Genomic DNA, 16,699 nt, shown 5'->3' with positions numbered 1-16,699 from the left:
GAGTAATTATCAATTGGTGGGATATCAGATGTCAAATCTGTTGTCACTCTTGACAAAAGATCATCATCAACATTTTTGGTTTCTTTTTCATCCATGATTTCTTCCTGAGAATAAATCATTTGCAAATTTCCAGATTCATCCAACTTAATTTTACTCAAAGTAGATTCAAGTTGATCGTGAACTAATTTTTCAATATGATCTACTTCTTGTAAATCATTATCATCTCCAGGCTGCTTGCAAATGTTGAAACTATTCATCTCCAATGTCATGTTTCCAAAAGATAACTTCATGAGTCCATTCCTATAATTAATCAATGCATTAGAAGTTGCAAGAAACGAACGTCCTAAAATAATAGAAAATGAATTACATGCTTCAACAGGTTGCGTGTCCAAGACAATAAAATCCACAGGATAAATGAATTTATCGACTTGTACTAATACATCTTCAATTATTCCTCTAGGCACTTTTACAGATCTATCAACAAGTAAAAGAGTTACAGAAGTTGTTTAACTCACTTAAATTGAGACTTTGAAAAACTAAATATGGAAGTAAATTCACACTAGCTCCAAGGTCAAGTAAGGCTCTTTCAATTTTATGTTCTCCAATAAAGCAAGAAATTGTAGGATAACCAGGGTCTTTATATTTCAAAGCATTATTGTTCTGACGAATAACACTTACTTGTTCGGTTAAAAAGGCTTTCTTTTTCACATTTAGTTTTCTTTTCACAGTGCATAGATCTTTCAAAAATTTAGCATAGGAAGGTACCTATTTAATAGCATCCAACAAAGGTATATTGATCCTTACCTGTTTGAAAATTTCAAGGATTTCAGAATTGTGATTGACTTTCCTTTGTTTGGTCATGGCATGAGGAAATGGAAGTGTTAGCAGAGAATCGGTCTTATCTTCACAATGTTCAGATTCAACCCCTTCCTTACCCTTAGAGATTGACTCATCATCTTTCTCACAAGGTTCAAGAGCGGGTTTTTCAATAACCTTACCACTACGAAGAGTGATGACTGATTTGACTTGATCCATGTGTTGGCTTCTGGAACTACTTGCATTTGTATTGTATTGCCCATTTGGATTTTGCTATGGTTAAGATGGAAACTTACCTTTCTCTTGGAAACTGAGAGTAGATGTTAATTTTGCAAGAGCATCTTTAAAATTTGTCATGCTTTGAGCAAATTGAGTGTTGATTGTCTCTTGCTTTTCAATGAATGTATGCAATGTTTCCTCAAGATTTCTTCTAGGAGGTGAAGCATAAGGAGGTGCATATCCATGAGAATTTTGAAAATCATGGTGTGCTTGAAATGGTGGTTGTGAAGTTTGTGCATTATTGTTATCACTCTTCCAATTGAAATTGGGGTGATTTCTCCAACCAGAGTTTTATGTTTGCGAGTATGGGTTATGATTGGGCCTTTGAAAATTGTTTAAAGCATGGACTTGTTCATGGAGGCATTCCCTTAAAGAAGGCAAAGTTGGACAATCATTGGTTGCATGTTCATTTGTTTCATAGATTTGGCACACAATGTCTTGAACATATTTTAATTGACCACTCTTTTTCAATTCTAGTGCCTCGACTTTTCTAGCTAAAGATACAAACTTGGATTGGAGGTCATGATCTTCCCTAAGGTTATACATACCTCCACTAGATGTATGAGGTTGAGTTTTACTTGGTGCCTCATAAGTTCCCTTAGTGTCCCAATTTTGCGCATTTTCAGCCAGCAAGTCTAGGTACTCCATTGCTTCATTAGGGTCTTTATCTTCAAAAGTTCCATTGCATATCAATTCAACTATTTGGCTATCTTTAGGTGTTAACCCTTCATAAAATTGTGAAACCAATCTCAATGTTTCAAAACCATGATGAGGGCAAGTATTAAGCAAGTCTCGATACCTATCCCAACATTGGTAAAATGTTTCACTTGGTTTTTGAGTGAAAGTGGTGATTTGTCTTTTGAAAGAGTTGGTTATGTGAGATGGAAAAAACTTCTTTAAAAATTGTTGTTGCATTTCATTCCAAACATGAATGGATCCTGACCTAAGATTTTGTAGCCATGTTTTAGCTTTATCTTTTAGTGAAAAAGGAAAAAGCTTTAATCTAATGGTATTCATGCTACAATTTAAGTTATTATAGGTGTTACAAATTCTTCAAATTCTCTCAAATGCAAGTATGGATTTTCTAGATCTAAGTCATGAAAAGAAGGTAAAAGTTGAATAATGCCTGGCTTAAAATTAAAATGGGATGCATCAGGAGGGAAAACTATGCATGAAGGTGCACTTGTTCTTGTGGGATTCATGTGGTCTCCAAGTGTCCTAACATGGTTATTCTCATTATTCTCATTATGAAGTGACTGGTTATCTTCTTCGGCCATATTTTTTTGAAAATGATGAGGATACCCTACAAAGTCTACCACTTAATGTACGTGACCAAACACTCATGCACGTGTAGAAAGAGAATAAAAGGAAGAAGAAAACAAAAGAAAAATAAACAAAACATAATAAACAAAGTTAGATACAAGAAAAGTGAAAAGAGAAAATAAAATAAATACTATAATTTGTACAAGAATTTACCTCCCTGGCAACGGCGCCAAAAACTTGACACGACCAAAAGATTGATGTCTTCGCCTAAGTGCATGAGTGTTGAAGTAATAAATAACCCGGCAAGACCGGGATCGAACCACAGAGAGGTTAATTGTATAAATTATAAATAACATGACAACAACAACAACAATAATAACAACAACAATAGTAATAGTAGTGTAGTAGTAGTAGTAGTAATATTAACAATAAAAATAACAATAATAATAATAATAATAATAATAATAATAATAATAATAATAAAACTTAGTACGTGGTGTTGTTATACCTGAGAATGATCTAAAAGATCGGGTTCACAAGTTTCCAGCCTATATACTGAGTTTATGAAAAGATTAAAGAGATCAATTATATAATAATAATAATAATAATAATAATAATAATAATAGTAGTAGTAGTAGTAGTAGTAGTAGTAAAAAGAAGAGGAGGAAGAAATTAATGAGAACTTTGAGATCAAAGATTAATGTAAGGATTAAACAATAATAAAAACAAATGTCAAGGTTAGAGGCATCTACCAATGGTATTTCAAACAAGTATAGTATAAACTCTTATTACTCAATTTGGAAACCATACACGGAGGAGGTTCCAATCGGATGATTTGTCATTAATAGCTCATTATAAATTATTAACATGATCATATTAATTATCTTATTTACATAACACCAAAATTTTAAATATTGTCAGGAATTCATGATGTTAACTGATGTTAACAACAAATCAAGTTCCTTTCATAGCCTAGGTGTAGGTAATACCATATGGTTGGGCTATGAGAGTGCCAAACATTTGTTGTACCAAGTGTTATACAACACAAATCTAGATTAACCATTTAACAAGCAAGGTATTAAGAATTAGTAAGATAAAAAGATAAGACATGTTAATATTAAACATTAAGGTCCATGTTGAGTTTACACCATACTTATTCTTACACCATTAGTGTCACCTTTTCACCTTGACATAATAAACTTAGCTAAACATAATGAAGAAGAGAAACATAAATAAACAAAACAAGAACATAAATAAGATACAAGTTAACTAAGGAAAGGAAAGGAAATGAAAAACATAAACAAGATATTAATGAAAGCAAAACTTAAGAATTACAAAAAAAATATAAAGAGAGAAATAAAGAGCATGAACTTGATCTGAACAACCAAGCTCCCAAATGCATGGCAACTGCCTCCTTTTATAGGCCAAAATTCGGAATTATTGATTTGATAAATAATTGTTGAGTGGGTGGCCAACTTTTAACTTGGTAAAAATCTTTATCTTCTTGTCTGAATAAAACAAAAATGCTACAATCCGAACTGGGTCCACTAGAAAACATGAAAGTTGTAGGAAATTGACTCAGCTTTCCAGGAAAAAAAATGGAGGTCATTTGGACTTCTAGAACTCCATATATGGGCCAAACACTGAATAGTGTTCGGGCTGCAGGACAGATTCGGACTTCTCCGTTGTTGCTATAATTTGGACTTGAAAACGGCCTTCTTAGATCTTGATGAAAACATGAAAGTTGTAGGCCTATGTCTTAATGAATATGTGTAAAAACTTTAGGTTATTTGGACATCTAGAACTCGAGATATGACCCAATTACCGAACAGTGTTCCAGTTTAGACTGCACCAACATCTCTTTTCTAAGTTTCACCCTCTTTATCTTCACAAATTTCAGTAGTTGAATTCATCAATCAATCCTTTGATTTATGTGATAGGCCTGCATTTAAGATGAACATTTACCATATATTAGAGCATTTTATAGTATTAGACTTGTTATTATAAAACATGCTTTAGTTAAGGAGTTATTGATACTTTAAGTGCAAAATAATTATATAAAACCTTGATAAATATGCACTTTTAAGTAATAATCAAATAATAAGTCATTATCCTTTAATAATATAAGGACAAAGAAACCTATGCAAGGTAAATGTCCAAAATATTGTTGAGGGTAATACAACTTGTTCAATTTTAACATGAGGGTAGATTTATACTCAAAATGCTATTTAGAACAATTTAATTACACATCCTTGAAAGAAGCCTCAATTATAATTAGGGACATTTTAATTTTTGTTCCTCTATTTATGAGTCATGAAAGTATGAAATACTAAGGCAAAAATAGACTTTTAAAGCACCTTGAATTTCCTTAGATTTCTAACTTAGTTTTTTTTTTTATCTCTTCCTTACGATTTATGAGTTGCGAACACTTGAAATACTAAGAGAAAAATAAACTTTTAAGCCCAATTGAATCTCCTGGGATTTCTATCTTAGCTATCTCCTAATCCACAAGTTGTAAATTTAGTCTGAATTAAACACAGATTTCAAGAGATCTACATTGGTTCTCCTTAGTACTTTGTAGACATACACCAAAGGTATGATACACACTTTCTTTCTTTTTAGACTGTGAGCCCAAGTTTGTTCATTGTAGTAAATTTATCCTAGGAAAACTGATGGGATTAGAGAACATCAACACCATAGCAATTATAAGGCAAACCAAACACCAAGTAGCTTACTTTAGGTAGGGCATAATAGGGGTGGTAAAACCTTTCCTTTACACAACCAGTCTCTTGCCTTAGAATATCTAAAAGACCAGTTAAGTTTTCTAGTAACCATAATACTAGGTGGTGACTCCCTTATTCACAAAACAAAGACCCCGACATGATTCCTCGCTTCGGGAAGGGTCGCCGCAACATCAAGCTCTCGAGAGGGTGTGACAAGTACCATGTTGGAAACCCTAGCCACAAGATTGATACTTGCTCAGCATTTAAGTGGAAGTTTTTGCAATTATTCAAAGTAGGATCAATAACCTCTTAAGATACCCTCAACATCAATTCTAACCCCCTGTCTAATCATGCTTCCAGTAGTGAGAGAGTAAATGATGTGGAATTTTGAAGAAAGAAATAGAAGGTTTTAAGGGTAACTATGGATAAGTTTTATGACATTAGTGTATGTCGGGTGTTTACCAACAAAAAATGAATCAGGTTCTAGAAAGAGTGATAATTTTTGTAGGTTCCACAAAGCAATGAGACATAACATCAATGAATGTGAAGAGTTTCACCAAAAGGTGATACAAATGATGACTTATAGTTTTTTAAAAATAGAGAGTGAGGAAATGGTGATGTTATAAACATCATAAGTTTCTAATAGAAGAAAAAAGAGATATATAGGCTTCAATATATCAAAAGTGGTCCACCAAAACTCAACCTGACAAGGCCTGTCATTTCCTATAGTAGGAACTATAAGGCATTACCTTATAATTACAAAAATCCACTGAATATTGAGGGTCATGCTTCTATCTTTCATACCGAGATTGATGGATTAATTGAAGTGGTAGGTGTTTTACACTTGAAGAACTAGAAAGGTAACAAAATGTCAAAGGCTAAAAAGTTATAAATGATATCAAATATATGGAAATAAACTAACTCGTAAGTGAGGAAAAAGCCAGTGAATTCTTAAAGCTGATGAAGAATAGTGACTAGATTCTTTTGACGCTCAGGATAAGAGACATTAGGGATATCCTAGCGGGATAAGAATTGCTAAAAGAATCCACTTAGAAGAATCTAGTTAGAAGAATCCATGCGAAAAATTACCTATACTTCACTAAAGACGAGCTCGATGCTAAAAGAATAGGTCATAATAAACCTCTACACATCACTATAAGGTGCAAGGATTGCACCATTGATAAAGTATTAGTGGACAATGGTTCAACTTTAAATATACACCTAAACCATATGCTAGATGAAATGTCAGTTGATTCAATGCATATATTGCCAAGCACCATGACAGCTAGGGCTTATGATGGTTCCTCAAGGCAAATGGTGGGGACCATTACAATAGAGTTGTTCATTGGCCTGCAAGTGTTTTTAGTAAACTTGCAAGTGATGTATATTCATTTGTCATACAACATGTTATTAGGAAAGCCTTGAATACACCTTGTTGATGTTGTGGCATCATATTTGGATTAGTGTTTGAAGTATATTTTGAATGGAACGTCGGTGACAGTTAAGGCTGAAGAGACCTTGGCAATGGTATATAATGTGGCAATTCCCTACATAGAAGTCGAAAGAAGAAAAAATGAAAATCTTCATGCTTTTGAAATTGTTAATGCAGAATGGGTGCTAAAAAACATGGTATTAAGAAAACTGGTAATTTTTTAAGCCACAAGAATGGCGACCAAATATTATTTAAGGTAGACTTCATTTCCTATATAATCCTATCTCTAAAAATCCTAAAAGGATAAGTTCGATAAGGATGAAGACTACAAATCAGAGATTTAGGCCCAGCTTTAAGCTTGGAAAGAAAATAAAAGAGATGTTGATATCGAACAAGAAAAAAGGTTGGTCAGGAAAGAAATCGAAAGAAAGGAATTGGAAGAGGAAGATATTTCCATCCCCTCTATCCAATTATCATTCTTTAAGACTGCTTATGTAATGCTCCCTAAAGATATGATGGATGTCCTTACCCAAGCTTGATTGTTATGGGCATCAACACAATGGAACAAGATGATAGTAAGGTCAAGAATTGCAGTGAGAAAGGAAAGGTTGTGGATAAGAATTGCTACTGCAACTAACTATCTATATCATCAACACAAGTGGCGAAAGGTTCTAAAATTGGGTGACCCAAGAGGATCCTATAGTCTTCCAAAAGTAAATGACAATGTTGTTCTAGTGTGTTTTTTGTGCTTTCTATGTTTGTCTATTTATTTGTCTTTGCTTTCATACCAAGATGACAATCTTAGCTAAAAATGTCAACACATGGTTTTCGTTGTAGTTAAGCCTTTTATTTTTATCAATGAGATCATGTATTTTCATAAATTTCTTCGTCTCTTTATCTTCGCAATATACACATTTACACTGAAACTCCTTTCGATTTTAGGAAATCTAAAAACGGATCGTCCATGAAATCACAAGTACATTAAACTAAGAATGAATGGCCAAATTTTGATGAATACACAATTGCAATGGAAGAAAATGAATGTAAAGATGATGATGTAAAAAATCTGCTAGGCTAGTAGAACAATCAAAGTGAGCTTGGAAACTAACAAAAAAAGAGTTAGAGACAATTAATGTCAGTATAGGGCAGGATGAAAGAGAATTGAAGATAGGGACTCTAATTACTACTAGTGAAAGGTAAAACTTGATCTCACTATTACACAAGTATATCGATGTGTTTGTTTGGTCCTACATGGATATGTTTGGTTTAGATACTAATATTGTAGTATATAAGGTGCCATTAAATAAAGAAAGTATACCTATTAAGTAAAAACTACGAAGAACACATTCAGATATGGTGCTCAAGGTGAAAGCTAAGATAGAAAGACAATAGGATGATGTTTTATTTGAGGTGGTTGGATACCCATAATAGGTATCTAATAGTAGTTTCCAATAAAGGCAATAAAATCAGAGTATATATAGACTACATGGATTTAATTAAAGTAAGCTTGAAAGACACCTTCCTTTTGCCACCCATCGATGTCCTGATTGATAATGTAGTGTGAAGTTCAACAAACTCCATGGATGGTTTCTCTGGGTACAACCATATCAAAATTGCCAACAAAGATAAAGAGAAGATAACCTTTGTTACTTCATGGAGAAAGGTTTGCTACGAAGTGATGCCATTCAGACTGAAAAATATTAAGGCCACTTATCAAAAGGCAATGGTAACTCTATTCAACAACATGATGCATAAAAAAATTTAAGTGTATGTTGATGACATGATTTCTAAATCCAAAGAGGGAGAAGACCATTGTTAAATTCTAAGAAAGCTATTTGAAAGGTTAAGAAGGTATTAGTTGAAGCTAAACCCTATATAATGCTCATTCGGGGTGAAATTCGGAAAGCTGCTAGGATTTGTGGTAAGTATTGAAGTCAACCCTGAAAAAGTAAAAGCAATTTTAAGTCATGCTAGCTTCTAAAACATAAAAAGAAATGAGAGGGTTCTTGGGTCATTTGAATCACATTGCTCGGTTTATTACTTAAATGATAGCAACTTGTGAGCCAATCTTTCGACTCCTTTAAAAGAAAAATCCTCGAGTATGGAATGAGGAATGCCAATAAATGTTTGATAATATCAAGTAGTATTCATAAAATCCACATTTACCAGTACCTCATGTGCCTAGAAGACCGTTGATCCTATATATGACAATAACTAAAAAAGCAATGGGATATGTACTTGAACAACATGTAAAGTCTAGTAGACATAAGAGAGCAATCTATTATCCGAGTCTGAAGTTCATAGATTGTGAGTCATATATATAATGGTAGAGAAGGTTACTTTAAAGTCTTGAGATTTCTTATTGTTTCATGATTGACTTCGGTGATATTTTTTTTGCAAACCATTATGTTCTTGATGCTTCTCACAATAACATTCTGACGATTAGTAAATAGGTTTCATTCATTAGCATGGCACAATACTCATATAATTGTGTAAATTCAACATCTTCATATAAAAAGTACTCAAAACGCATACCACACAACATCATATTTACACATATTACATTACATCATATTAACATATGCATAAGTTCACATCCCTATTCTAATATTGTTATTGTTACGAGTTTACAAAAAAATGTTGAACGAAAACTATACAACCAATACAGTTCTTACAAATTACATAACACCTAAAACATGTGAATACATAATTCTTTTCAAAATATGTGGATCTGTAGAATGAGACTTTTTACGCACCTTGTTGGTGTGATGTTCCTGTTACAATATAAAGGTAAATGCAAGAATTGTAAACAATTTAAAACATAGCAATAGATAACTAAAGGAATATTAATGTTACTTGTTGTTCATAACCTAAAAGAATATGATCCTTTCATTGCTCTTTATATATGTAATGCAACCCATATTAATTCATCAACTACCACAGCTAATTATAATATTCAATCCAGGTCATTCATCTCGAATTTCATTAACCAAAACTAATCATCGAACTCAACCCAACCATCACTCTAGGATGCTATTAATCGATGCTAATCATAATGCTCATCCCGGTCATTCTTTTAGGACGCCATTAGTTGACCACCTACATGTTCCTCTTGTGGAGTGCCCTCATCCAGTCGAAGGTTTGATCCCAGTCGTACCACTTATCGCATCAAGCAACCACATAACCATTATTATATATATATATCCTAAGAATACACATGTTCACATTCAAATGTTCCACACCTTATACAATCATACAATGAACATCATCATATCACGACACTTCTCTTTGTTTTAAACGAGGTTACTCACGGATGTCATAATGTTTAATTCTTAAGTTCCATAGTGAAATAGATCAAACCGATGATGAAATCATCACAAACATTAAATCATTCATGATATGGAACTCGCCAACAAACTAAATTGTTGCTATTGTAGAAAGTTGTCGGTGAAAATTGGGTTGTTGGTTAACCAAAAATTGTCAGCAAAAACTGGGTAGCTGGTGACACAAAAATTGTCAGTGAAAACTGGGTTATTATTGACGCATGGAATTGTCAATGTATATGATTCATTGTTAACTTAGAAATCATTAACAAAAATTGTATCACTACAGACCTAGAAATCATAAACATAATCTAGTTTTACTGATGACACATGAAATCATCGACGCACATAATTTATTGTTCACTAAAAAATCATTGATGAAAACTAAGTCGCTCCTGACCTATAAATCATCAATGCAATCATGTCTAGCATTGGCGTATGAAATCATTATCGCACAAAATTTACTGTTGACTAAAAAATAATTGATGAAAATTGTGTCATTGTCAACCCATAAATCATCAATGCATTCTTGTTCTATCCTTGGCTCATGAAATCGTCAGTGTACATAATTTATTGTTGACTCAAAAAGTGCATCGCTATCAACCTAGTAATCATCAACACAATCCATGTCATTATCAATTCAGAAATCATCAGCGACGATTCAAAAACCTTACATGATTGGTTTTACCCTTTCCCTTGGCTAAGCATAAGGTCAATGTTAGGCTTTCCCCTTTTACAACACACCCCAACCAAGTTTGAACATATACCATAACCAATCACATCCAAATTTGATCACAAGGCTATCAAACAATGCACAAACAAAATCCAACATGTATATTCTTGCACGGTTCTCCTAATTACCATTCCAAGGTCATGACCTAACCTTTATCAACTATCATTCATTTCAAGTTCTCAATTGTATTATCCAAACTCATCAATAACAAATTTTGAGTAAATGGTTGAATGTCCTCTTCATGAGGATTGTTTCTATTTAAATAGAAGTTGTTGTACAATCTATTTTGGTAAGAAAATATAAACAGCTAATACACTAACTGCTAATATTCTAAACTAGGTAAGAATATATATACAGTTTAATGCACTAATTATGGTAAAATAAATCTCATAATTGCAGCCATAATTTCTGTAATTTGGATCTATAATTTCTACCACTGATATCCGCCCTCAAATTGATGCTATGTGATCAAGAAGCATCAATTTGTCAACAAGAAAGTGGTGTCGTGCTTGGAGAGAGCTTTAGTGAACACATTGGCAATCTAGAGAGTAGTGGAGATATACGGAAGAGAGATAGCACGAGCATCATATGCTTCACGAATAGAATGACAATCCACTTTAATGTGCTTAGTACGCTTATTAAATATCGGGTTAGCAGCAATCTGAATGGCACTAGTATTATCTGCATGAAGTGGAGTAGGTTCAAATTGAGGAAATCCCAGCTCACTTAAGAGTCCCTGAAGCCATATAATTTCAAAACAGGCAGAGGATATAGCACAATATTCAGACTTAGTGGAGGAATTAGACACCTGATCTTGCAAGGGAGTATCAACTGAACAACCTTCTTGAAGACCAGCCAAAGCAATTAACTCTTAGATGTATTTATGCTGATGTAGAAAAATACCAGTAGTAGTAGAATGCACCTCAAGGCCTAAAAAATACAATAAAGGACCTAAGTCCTTCATATGAAAAGAAGACTGGAGACGTTCTTAAAGCTGAAAAATCAATGCAGTGTCAATTCCTGTAATAACGATATCATCAACATATACCAAGAGCAAGACGATTCCTTTAGTAGTCTTGCAAAGGAACAAAGAGGAATCATACTGACTTTGGATAAAAGAGAAGCCAAGAAGCGTGGAGCGGGACTTATCAAACTAAGCACGCGAGGCTTGTTTCAGACCATATAGAGATTGTTTTTAGCTTGCAAACATCAACAGATGTTGTAGAAAAAGAACCCTAGGTGGAGTCATATATATATATATATATATATATAATATATATATATATATATATATATATATATATATATATATATATATCTTCCTGAAAATCTCCATGCAAAAAAGCATTCTTAACATCCATTTGTCACAATGACCAGCCCTTAGAAGCAACAATGGCTATAATAAGTCGCATAGTTGTCATTTTTGCCACAGGTGCAAAGGTTTCTTCATAGTTTATGCCATACTCCTGACAATTACCAAGTGCCACCAACCTTGCTTTATATCGGTCAAGTGAGCCATCAGACCACAACTTAATGGAATATACCCATTTACAACCAATGGGCTTGAGTAGGACATGGAACAATATCCCAACTATGATTTTCCTCAAGAGCCTGAAGTTCTTCTTGCATAGCTTTGTTCCAACATGCATGTTTAGTTGCCTAAGAATAAGAGGTAGGAACTGCAGTATCATTTAAAATGGTAGAGAAACTATATCAATAAAGAGGACAACAAATACGAGAAGATCATCAAAGAGCAACTAGGGTAGGAACTGGATCAGGAAGGATTTGAGATGTCGAGGGTTGTCTTCGCGAAAAAACAAAATCAGGTTGATACCGCAGAACTGGTGGTGAGATATCATCAAAGGTAGGAAGTAGAACACCATTGGAACAAGGTATGTGTTGCTGAAAATAATACTCATGTTCAAAGAAAGTCACATTTCTAGATATGCGTAGACGATTAGTAACAACATCATAACATAAAAAACTTTTTGACTAGTGCTATAACCCATAAAAGCACACCTTGTTGACTGTATTGTAAGCTTGTGACACTCATGAGAAGGCAAGTGAACAAAGCAAACACAACCAAATGTATGTAAATTATGGTAGTTAGGATGCATGCCAAAAAGACAATAGTAAGGAGAATCAAAATTCAATTGTTGAGTGTATATAGTTAATTGCTGGTTTTCTTGTTGCATACTTTCTCTATTCCTGCTTATCAAGACTGTGGGGATTTCCTTATCTCTTGTGCAGCTTTATCCCAGTTATGGCAATTACTAGTGGTCTCCCTGCTTGGTTTGAAGATTTTGCGCTAGGCTAGTTGCTGGCTGGTTTGGATGAAGTTATGGTTACTTGCTCTGCTGTTTGCTAAGGGAGTTTGTACTGTTTAGGTGGTTCGACTGGTGTACTGGATTGGTGGTTTGTTCAAGGGAGCATGTTCCCTTGTTTGCTTTTAGTGTGCCTATCTGGGGAGGTTGTTCCCCTGCACATGCTTTTTGTGTTGTATTCATGTTCTGTAAGATGCCTTGCTTTGGTTTCTCTAGGGATTGTGTTCCCTCTTTGTATGGTTAGATTGCTTGTTCTGGGGTGGCTATTCCCTAACACAAGCCTTTTGGGTTATTGTCTCTTCTGTTAAGCAAGAGCTGCTGATGTCTGTAATTATGTACTACTGGCTTCCAACTTGTTTTTTATCTATACAATTCTTACATTTGATCAAAAAATAATTCAATTGTTGAGAGGGAAGACGATTAATTAAATAAACTGTAGTGGATAAAGCTTCCACCCAAAATTTAGGTGGAACTGAAGACTCTAAAAGCAATGTACAAACCATATCCAACAAGTGATGATTTTTACGTTTAACCATCCCATTCTGTTGAAGGGTATAAGGACATGATTGTTGCGAAATGATACCTTTTTGTTGCAGGAGAGCCTGAAATTTATGTGAAATATATTCACCACCATTATCAGACCGGAACACCTTAATGCAGGTTGAGAATTGTGTCTTAATAATAGCTAGAAAGGTTTGGAAAGCAGTGAAAACCTCAGCTTTGGTGCGGAGAAAATAGATCCAAGTAAAACGACTGTAATCATCAATGAAGGTTACAAAATATTTATATTGTGCATGTGAAATAACAAGAGCAATGCCTTAAACATCAGAGTGTATAATCTCAAAATATGTATTAGCACGACTACCAAAAACAAGGAAAGATAAAGTTTTACTTTTCCCTAGTTTGCAAGTAAAGCAATCAAAAGACAAGCAATGAGTAGAACCCTTATCTTTATGACTAAGAAAACCACGCTTCATTAAATTAGATAAAATAACATTATTTGGATGGCCCAATCGTTTATGCCAATTTGTTGCCTTATTGTCAACAATAACAGAAGCCAAAGACAAAGCTCTAGGAATAGTAAATTGCAACAAAAATAATCTTCCCACTTTAGGCCCCCTCGTGATCACCTTTCTGGATACTTGATCCTACACAAGACAACCATTACGAGAGAGATGTACATCCCAATTATTACCCACCATTTTTCCAACAGAAATTAAATTAGCATATTGCCCGGGAGAAACAAATACATGAGGAAAAGAAGGTCCAATATCACCAATAACTGTAATCAGGAGATTACTACCATTAGCAATCTGAATTTTTTGTGTGCCACTATACTCCCGAAGATTACATAACAAATCAAATGAGCCAGTCATATGATTGGATGCTCTAGAATCAACAATCTAAGAAGAAAAGATAGTATTACCTTGACCTTGAAGTCCAAGCGTAAAGAATACAGTGATAATCATGTGTTGCACCATTTCTAGAGTGACAATGGCTATGGAAGTAGAACCAGGAATATAATGGTTTATAATAGCAGCTTGAAAAGCTTGTGCTCTCCAATTTTCCGGACTTGTAGAACATTCTTTAATAATGTGTCCATTCCGCTTACAGTAACTGCATAATTTCTTACCACAATTACGGGCAATATGCCCATACTCCTTGCAGTTGTAGTATTGTATGGTTCCTTTGTCTTGATTCTTCCCTTGAGCAGCATAAGCAACATTGACAACCTCGGATGTCTCGTTGGATTCACTTATTACAGATTGTGTAGCCATTCTTTGTTCTTCACGCAATAATTCACCTAGACAGACATCCAAAGAAGGAACTGGATCTTTATTCAACAACCGAACCTGGGCAATCTCAAATTATTGCTTTAGTTTCATCAAAAATTAATCTCGCATACTAACTTCATAAACCGCTTGAAGACTAGGTAAGGCCTCTTTAGACACCTTAGAATAGATAATACCAGAATATTCGCTCCATAGATTAACAAAACCAAAATAATATTGCTCAATCGAGAGATTACCTTAACTGAAGTTACTGATCTCGAGTTAAAGTTGAAAGTGTCTTGTAGTATTATCTTAATGATATATACGCTTTAGATAATCCCACATCTCTCTAGCTGTACCAAAAGAGCGTAAATTGTTCACCACATAACCTTCAATAGATGCTAAAATCCAAGAAATAATTCGAGCATCCTTTGTCTTCCATTGACTAAATTCAGCATCATTTGCAGAAGCAGGAGAAGTCCCGTCAATATGCCTCCAAAGCTCCTTCCCTTTCAAAAACATCCTGAACTGAAATTTCCATGCCGCGTAGTTCTTACCTGTAAATTTGATACTCAAAGTTTCTGTAGACATTTCTCAAAAAAACAAAAAAAACAATCAAAAATAGAAATCTTAAAGCAAGATTGTCACCCAAACAAAAAACAAAGTTGTTGATTAAAAAGTTAATCAACCTAAAACAAAAGACATATCAAAAGGTTATAGAATCAGCTCTAATACCGTAACAAATTTTTAGTAAATGGCTGAATGTCCTCTTTATGAGGATCGTTTCTATTTAAATAGAAGTTGTTGTACAATCTATTTTGGTAAGCAAATATAAACAACTAATACACTAACTGCTAATATTCTAAACTAGGTAAGAATATATATATAGTTTAATGCACTAATTATGGTAAAATAAATCTCATAATTGCAGCCATAATTTCTGTAATTCGGATCTATAATTTTTGCCATTGATAATCAATATAATTTATAGCAATTCAACAACACATAAAAAGTTATACTTTCATACTTTTTCATGTCATTCTAAAGATGTTCATCATGTAAGGTTTCTTTATGATTCTTCCTCTTGGCCGAAGCATTGCTGCCTATTTCTCCCTAATTTGTACATCCAATTCATCAAATTTTATCATAAGTATTTTCACAAGTTTTGCAGAATGCATATGAGTCCTTGAACATGGTGGGCCAGTAAAATTCCTTTTGGATTTTGTTGTGGTTGAGATGGAAACTTACTATTCTCTTGAAAACTAAGAGCAGATGTGAATTTTGCAAGAGCATCTTTAAAATCTGTCATGCTTTGAGCAAGTTGAGTGTTGATTGTCTCTTGCTTTTCAATGAATGCATGCAATGTTTCCTCAAGATTTCTTCTAGGAGGTGGAGCATAAGGAGGTGCATATCTATGAGAATTTTAGAAATTATGGTTTGCTTGAAACGGTGGCTGTGAAGTTTGTGCATTATTGTTATCACTTTTCCAACTGAAATTTGAGTGATTTCTCCAACCATAGTTGTATGTTTGTGAGTATGAGTTATGATTGGACCTTTAAAAACTGTTTAAAGTATGAGCATGTTCATAGAGGCATTCCTTGAAAGAAGGCAAAGTTGAATAGTCATTGGTTGCTTGTTCATTTATTTCACAGATTTGACACATAATATCTTGAATAAATTTTAATTGTCACTCTTTTTACATTCAAGTGCCTCGACTTTTCTAGCTAAAGATGCAAATTTGGCTTGGAGGTCATTATCTTCTCAAAGGTTGTACATACCTCCACTAGATGTATAAGGTTGAGTTTTACCCGGTGCCTCATAAGTGCACGTAGTATTCCAATTTTGAGCATTTTCAGCTAGCAAGTCTAGGTACTCCATTGCTTCATCAAGGTCTTTATCTTTAAAAGTTCCATTGTATATCAATTCCACCATTTGCCTATCTTTAGGTGTTAATGCTTTATAAAAATGTAAAATCAATCTCCATGTTTCAAAACCATGATGAGGGTAAGTATTAAGCAAGTCTCGATACCTATC

This window comes from Populus alba, chromosome 14 (genome assembly GCF_005239225.2).
Source record: "Populus alba chromosome 14, ASM523922v2, whole genome shotgun sequence".
NCBI lineage: Eukaryota > Viridiplantae > Streptophyta > Magnoliopsida > Malpighiales > Salicaceae > Populus > Populus alba.
This window is presented reverse-complemented; position numbering follows the sequence as displayed.